The sequence below is a fragment of the Arachis hypogaea genome, chromosome 18 (genome assembly GCF_003086295.3).
Source record: "Arachis hypogaea cultivar Tifrunner chromosome 18, arahy.Tifrunner.gnm2.J5K5, whole genome shotgun sequence".
NCBI classification, from domain to species: Eukaryota; Viridiplantae; Streptophyta; class Magnoliopsida; order Fabales; family Fabaceae; genus Arachis; species Arachis hypogaea.
Window position 1 is genome coordinate 105,523,384 of NC_092053.1, and position 7,634 is coordinate 105,531,017.

Sequence of the window (7,634 nt, forward strand, 5' to 3'; positions counted from 1 at the left end):
TTATCCTTGCATGATAACTGGGCTCATCAAAATGTGGTGATTTTAGGTGAAGAGTTCTTGTTATAGCATTTGGGTTGAAGTCCACCTCCTTTCCTCTTACATAGCTTTTGAAGGTTGGGGCCCTGGTTTTGTCTTCCCTAACCATATTTGCGTAGAACTCTTTGATGAGGTTTACATTGATCTTCCCCTCTGGATTAGTGAGCCTTTGCCACCCTCTTTTTTCAATTTTCTCCCGAATCTGTGGGCATTCGTCTTCATTGATTTGGAAGGTTAACTCGGGCAGTATCTTTTTGAGCTTTATCTGCTCAAATTCTCGTTCATGGAAGGCAGTTTTGAATTTCTTCTCATCGAAAGGAATGCTCTCCATTGGTTCCTTCCTTTTTTGCCTCTTGGAGCTTGATGATGCCATGAATTTGAGTTGCTGTGTGAGGGGGTTGGAAGGTAAGGATAGATGAAGAATTTGGTTGGTTAGGATGAGGTGTGATGAAGAGGTTTTGGACGCCGAAAGTGTGAAGTGTGGAGAGTGGGAATTTGAGTGTGAGGGGTAAGTATGCACTAGGACTCACTTATATAGGGAGATTGTGAGTGAATGGAGGGTGTGGATTGATGGAATGGTTGCTTGATGGACGGTTGGGGTTGTGCATGGAGAAAGGACAAGGATCATCACTTTATGAGGGTTATTGGTTCGGTCTTCAAGAGTCTCCTTTCTTCAATGTTGCATGGCAACATTTTCCAATGCATTCCTTCTTGAGACAAGTGTGTAGTCCCTCTTTTTGTGGTGTTCGAACCTTCTTCATTTAATTGTCCAATCAATCCCCTTCAATGCTCCTTTCCTTTTCCCTATAAAAATAAAATAAGAAAAATCAATATCATAAAAAGTTTTTAAACTTTTTGGCTAGAATAATGAAGAAAAAGAATTAGATTGTTTATTCATGAACACCAACTGACTAACTAACTGTGTATCCTTATATGCACATTGGTGGCACCCTAGGGTAACACCAAACTTAGTTTGGAGCACTGTGATGAAAAGTTCTGTTCAAAGCTCCAAGACTAGCATGCTCTCAGTTGCATTCATGCTTTCTTGGCATGCTTTGAACACCAAACTTGTTCTTCACTATATACTGCCTATTAAGGATTTCACCAAGTGTTTGTCAAGTCTGGGTTGGAATTCATGAATATTGACTTATTCACTATTTTCTAAAAGCATATAAAACATGGGTTGCCTCCCATGAAGCACTTCTTTAGCGTCACTAGCTTGACGTTTCTCCCTCATCAGGGTGGTTGGTAATGCTTAAAGTCCTCCCCTCTTGCTGTAGACTTATATCCATTGGTTGTATCAATGATCTCTACATGTTCCAAGGAGAGAACTCTGTTGATAGTGAAGACCTTAGGTAACTGAGATGGTACAGTGGGGAGATTAGGGGGGATATCTGGGAAGTAAGCTGAGATCACTTTATCCCCTGGAGAGAAGTCTTCCGTAAGAATCTTCTTGTTCCTCCACCTCCTTGGTACCTTCTTCTTTGTTCCCTTTGATGTTGCCTTACTCTTTGTGACCTCTTCTTCTAAGGGAATTTTGTTGTTGTCTTCACATGTCTCTGGTGGTTTAGGTTCCCCCAGTTTTTCCTTGAGTTGTGACAACTGCTTATTTCCTTGTTCATCAACCAAGGGCTTTTCCAGATGGGTTGGTTGTGCTTCAGTACTTGCTTCCTCTGTCAGCATCTCATTATGATCTTTTCTTGGTTCTTTGTTCTCTTGGTCTGCTTCTTGTGAGAATTTGAATACATTAAAGCTGAGTCGTTCATCATGGATCCTCAATATTAGCTCCCCTCGCTCCACATCTATGAGTGCTCTGGCTGTAGCTAAGAATGGTCTTCCCAATATGATTGGGTGAGTATGACTCTCTTCCATGTCCAGGATGACAAAGTCTGTGGGAAGAAAGTATTTCCCAACCTTTACCAACACATTTTCCACCACTCCTATTGCTTGTTTTTGAGTTTTGTTTGCCAGCCTGATGACTACATCTGTGGGCATTATCTCATTGATCTTCAGCCTCTTCACCAGGGATAAGGGCATTAAGTTGATGCTTGCTCCCAAATCGCAAAGTGCTTTATCAAACATTGTTTCTCCTATGGCACAGGGAACATGAAAACTCCCTGGATCTTTTCTTTTTGTAGGCAACTGTGGTTGAATGAGGGCACTGCACTCCTTGTTCATCACTATAGTTTGGCCTCCCTTGAGTGAGCTTTTCCTGGGAAGCAGCTCCTTCATATACTTGATGTATGCAGGCATTTATTGAATAGTCTTGATGAAAGGTATGTTGACATGCAGAGATGCAAACAAATCTAGAAACCTTGAGTATATTCTCTTCTCCACAGCACCATTGAGCAGTTGGGGAAACGGTGCATATAGTCTCAGCAGCTCCTGTTGTGAGATTTCTGGTTATTGGTAATCTTTTTCCTCCTTCTCTGCTGAGGTGTCTCCAGGTTGTTCTGCCGACTCGTTTGGCTTGTCCTCAGTCTCCTTATCACTTATAGTGACCATCTTGCAATCTTCCCATCTTACTTTCTTTGTTTCACCTCTCGGATTCTTCTCTGTGTCACTTGGAAATCCATCTGTGGGTTTGGGAATCTGCTCAGAGAGATACCCCACTTGAGATTCCAACCTCTTGATTGTATCTCCTTGGTTCTTAAAATTTGCTCGCACTTCCTCCTTGAATGCCTTATTGTCTTGAATCTCTTTGCCTATGCTTTCAAGTAGATTCTCAATCCTTGAGAGTCTGTCATCAAATGATGGTAGATTGGGATTAGAGGTAGAAGGATGAGGTAAGTTATTTTGGTTTTGATATGAATGTGGAGAGGTGTTGTTATGGGGGTGTTGATATGGTCTAGATGTAAAATGTTGATGGGCTGCATTGTTGGGATTTGGGCGTCTTTGATCAAGGCCTTGGTCTTGTTGATTTTCCCACCCAAAGTTTGGGTGATTCCTCCAGCCAGGGTTGTAGGTCTTGGAGTATAGATCATGGTTTTGCCTAGGTGAATTCCCAATGTAGTTGACTTTCTCCTGACTTCCCTCTGCTTCTTCATTCACTCCTTCTTGGGTTGTTGATGAAGTGGTGATTGCTGCTACTTGGTTCCTCTCCATCTTCTTGGTTAGGTCAGCCAGCTGCTTGGCAATGAGCTTGTTCTGAGCCAGCAGAGCATCTACATTGTTTAGCTCCATCATTCCTCTAGTGTTCCCTCTTTCGGAAGCATAGAAGTAGTCATTCTCTGCTACAGTTTCAATGACATCTATGGCTTCCTCAATGGTCTTCTTCTTGTTCAAAGATCCTCCGGATGAATGGTCTACGGCCTTCTTTGACTCATAAGAGAGCCCTTCATAGAAAATGTGCAGCTGCACCCATTCATTGAACATATCTGGTGGGCACCTCCTTGTTAGGTCTTTAAACCTCTCCCATGCTTCATACAGAGTCTCACCATCTTGTTGCCTGAAAGTTTGGACCTCAGCTCTCAGCCTATTGATTTGTTGAGGGGGGGTAAAATCTTGCTAAGAATTTGTTCACCACATCTTCCCAAGTTGTCAAGCTCTCCTTTGGAAAAGACTCCAGCCACTTGGCTGCCTTATCCTTGAGTGAGAATGGAAATAAGAGCAGTCTATAGGCGTCAGGATGAACACCATTAGACTTCACTGTGTCACATATTCTCAGGAAGGTGGTTAGATGTTGATTGGGGTCTTCTTGGACACCTCCTCTGAATGAACAGTTGTTCTGAACAAGGGTGATGAGCTGTGGTTTTAGTTCAAAATTGTTGGCATGGATGGTTGGCTTTTGAATACTACTTCCACATTTTCCTAGGTTTGGATTGATGTAATAGCCTAAAACTCTTCTATCCTCCCCAGCATGATTTGCTCGACCTCCTCCGCCATGGTTGTGAGCCTCTTCCTCACGATGGTCTTCCATGTTTTCTTCCATGTTTGGTTCAAAGTATTCCTCCTCTTCCTCAGCTCCAACTACTCTTTTTCCTCTTGCTTCCTTCCTTAATCTAAAGAAGGTTCTCTCAGGTTCAGAATCAAAGGAAGTTGAAGCCCCGCTTCTTCTCCCTGTCATACAACCAACAAAGCACAAGCAAGGAAAATAGATGTAGAAAGTATTTCTGTTAGAATTACTGTTAGTGTGAGTGATGCAATTTATCAAACAGTTAGTGGGTTAGTGATATGAATTGTAAATAACAAAAAGAAACGAAAAAGTAGGGGGAAGGGAAGAAATTAACTAAAACTGAAAGTAAATTACTCAAACAGAAAATTAAATCAAACAAAACAAAAATGCTCAATCTAGTTATCCTCCAATTTAATCATTGTTGATGCACAATCAATCCCCGGCAACGGCGCCATAAACTTGATGCACGGAAAACTTGTCTCATAACAAATTTCCTTCGGCAAGTGTACCAAATTTGTCGTCAAGTAAAAACTCACAATAGAGTGAGGTCGAATCCCACAGGGATTGATTGATCAAGCAACTTTAATTAGAAGAATGTTCTAGTTGAGCGAATCAGAATTTGAGTTGAGAATTACAGAAGATTAAATGGCGGGAAAGTAAATAACAGAAAAGTAAATGCTAGAAATAAAGAGCTGAATGTAGATGACGAAAAGTAAATTGCAGAATCTTAAATGGGAATGGGGTAATTGCTCATAAAAGTACATGACAGAAATTAAAGAGAATGGGTAAGATCAGAAATGGGGAGTTCATTGGGCTCAGGAGATGTTGCATTCTCCGGATCAATTTCATTTTCATCTCTTCCTCAATCAATGCACTCATTGATCTCCTTGGCAATCTTAAGTGATCGAATTACAATTCCTTGTAATTCAATCTCTCAAATCTTGATCAATAGCCAATTCCTTGGTCAATTGCTCATGAGAAGAGATGAAGTATGGTCACTGATTATACCACATGCATTTCCCAAATCAAGTGTTGAGAGGATTATAGTCACATATCCATCCAAACCCAATTTGGTCCAGCATGAGAAAGCATTTCTAGCATGATCTCTTCATTCCTCTTTCAAGGTTCAGAAGAGATCCAAGTTTGAATAGATTCTTTTCCAAGATAACTACCCAATTGGATGAAGATCGAAAGCTTTCAAGTAAAATCAAGAGAAAAGATAGAAGAATAATAATGAAAACTAGTATTGATCCATCAAATTACAACAGAGCTCCCTAACCCAATGAAAGGGGTTTAGTTGTTCATGGCTCTGGAAAATGAAAACAAAGATGGAGAATACATGATGAAACTAGAAGTGCAGAGAAAGTAAAATACAGAGAGTAGTTCTATGCCAAGAGGCTCCCTATCATTTCCAACTCCCCCTTTTTAATTCAAAGCTACTCCTATATATACTACTCTTATGATCTTCTAGTTGGCTCTTCAAGTCTTGGGTATGGGCCTTTGGATCTTGAGTTTGAAGCAGTTATCTTCTTCATTGGGCTTAGTTTTACTTGCAGAGAGAAAGTGTGAAGTGAGCAGAGACTTTAGCTCAGGACATTAGTGGTGTTAACGTTTAAGTGGAAATGTGGGTTCGAGAACGTTAGTGACAATCACCTTTTTCACTAACGTTCCTCACCAAAGTAAGAGCCACGTTAACTCCAACGTTAGTGGCACAAACATTGCTACTAACGTTGCCTCTTTGTCCTTCGCACACATTGTTGGGACTTACCTTTCCCAATAACATTGAGAAGTCTCCCCCTTTCCTACGTTAGAGTCCACGTTAACTTAGTTAACATGGCTCTTTTAACGTAGGCTTGCCAACCTTCGAGAACGTTAGTGACACTTACCTTTGTCACTAACGTTCCAATATGCCCCTATTTCTCACGTTAGAGTCCACGTTAACTAGGTTAACGTGGCTTCTAATGTGGCCATGCTAGCCATCTCCAACGTTAGTGACAAAGTTGAGTGTCACTAACGTTGGCTCATATCCACGTTAGCTTCCACGTTAACTAAGTTAACGTGGGAGTTAACGTGGCTCTTAGTGGCTTGTGTGGGTTCATTCCAACGTTAGTGATAATGTTAGGTGTCACTAACGTTGGCGATCACATTCTTGCTTCACGTTAACTAAGTTAACGTGGGAGTTAACGTGGCTTATGGAGGCTTGGCCAACGTTAGTGACAAAGGTGAATGTCACTAACGTTGGCTTCTCTCTTGCTTCTTAACGTTAGAGCCCACGTTAACTAAGTTAACGTGGCTCTTAACGTGGCCACTTATGAGCTTGGTCCAACGTTAGTGACAAAGGTAAGTGTCACTAACGTTGGCTTCATTTCCTTTCCTCCACGTTAGAGTTCATGTTAACTTAGTTAACGTGACTCTTAACGTGGGCAATGATGGCTTCGAGAGTGTTATTGGCGATTACTTTTCTCATTAACTTTGCAAGTTACTCCCATTCCACGTTAGGAGTTACGTTAATTAGATTAACGTGGCTGCTAACATGGTTCTTCCTTGCTTCCTTTGTCCTGAAATCAAGCAATAGAGTGCATCAAAGTTCTAGTCCAAGTCTTGGGAAGTACAACATCCAATTTGTCATTAAATTCATGCAAAATCCTCATGAAATCATGTAAAGTGCACAATGTATGCTTGAATCAAGATGTAAGTGAATATCTACCCAAAACTAGCTTATTTTCTAAGGAATGCATGAAACTACCCTAAAAATAGTAAAGAAAAGGTCAGTGAAAATGGCCAAAATGCCCTGGCATCATCTATCGGTAAAGAATAAAAGTAATCGCGTTGTAAGTATAGTTTCTAAACCAACAGAAAATCCTTTCGTACAAACGTTTTAGTTGTCACAAGTAACAAACCCCTAAATAAATTGATAACCGAAGTATTTAAACCTCGGGTCGTCTTCTCAAGGAACTGCAAGGAGGTATGTTCTTATTATTGGTTATGAGTTTTGTAAATTGGGGTTTTGAAAGTGAGGAACAAGTAATTTAAATGACAAATAAAATAAATAAATAACTGTAAAATAAACTCTTAGCGAGGTATGAGAATTTGGAATTCCTATCCTAGTTATTCTTATCAGGTGTGATGAGAATTGGATTTTAATCCCACTTAGTTAAGTCAAGTGGACTAATTAGATTGATCTTCAAGTCCTAGTCAATCCCTATGGGAAGACTAGCTTTAGAGCGATCTAGATTAATTAGGAATCTGCCAATTTCAACCACTGCTGAGTTTGACAATTCAAGTGTTACCAATTACTTAACCAAAGCCAAAAGGAAAAAATGTAAATTATTAATGTAAATAAAGGAAAGCAATCATAATTCTGAAATACCTCAAATCATATTAAATAGAAAATCAAATCTAAACATGAATGGTTCATAACCCAAATTGGCAACAAAAGTAATTAAAAGAAAGCATTAAAATATCTGAAAGCAAAGGGAAATATAAAGTAAATGAATATTGAACCTGATAATGATTTGGAATACTAAATTGAAATAATAAGAAATCCTAATCCTAAAACCTAAGAGAGAGGAGAAAACCTCTCCCTCTGAAAACTACATCTAAACTATAAAAAGTGAATAATTGGAGCTCTCTCTCTGAATGGATGCATTCCCCCACTTCATAACCTCTAATCTATGCCTTCTGGACTTAGATCTGGGCCAAA

General features: G+C 40.0%; 1 non-coding gene across 1 annotated transcript; it reads left to right on the forward strand.

The window, feature by feature from the left end:
- Positions 1-3,406: 3,406 nt before the first annotated feature.
- On the forward strand, positions 3,407-3,513 carry LOC112773778 (small nucleolar RNA R71). Its single transcript, XR_003188308.1, has one exon. It is a non-coding gene; the product is annotated as a small nucleolar RNA R71 (small nucleolar RNA).
- Positions 3,514-7,634: the final 4,121 nt, after the last annotated feature.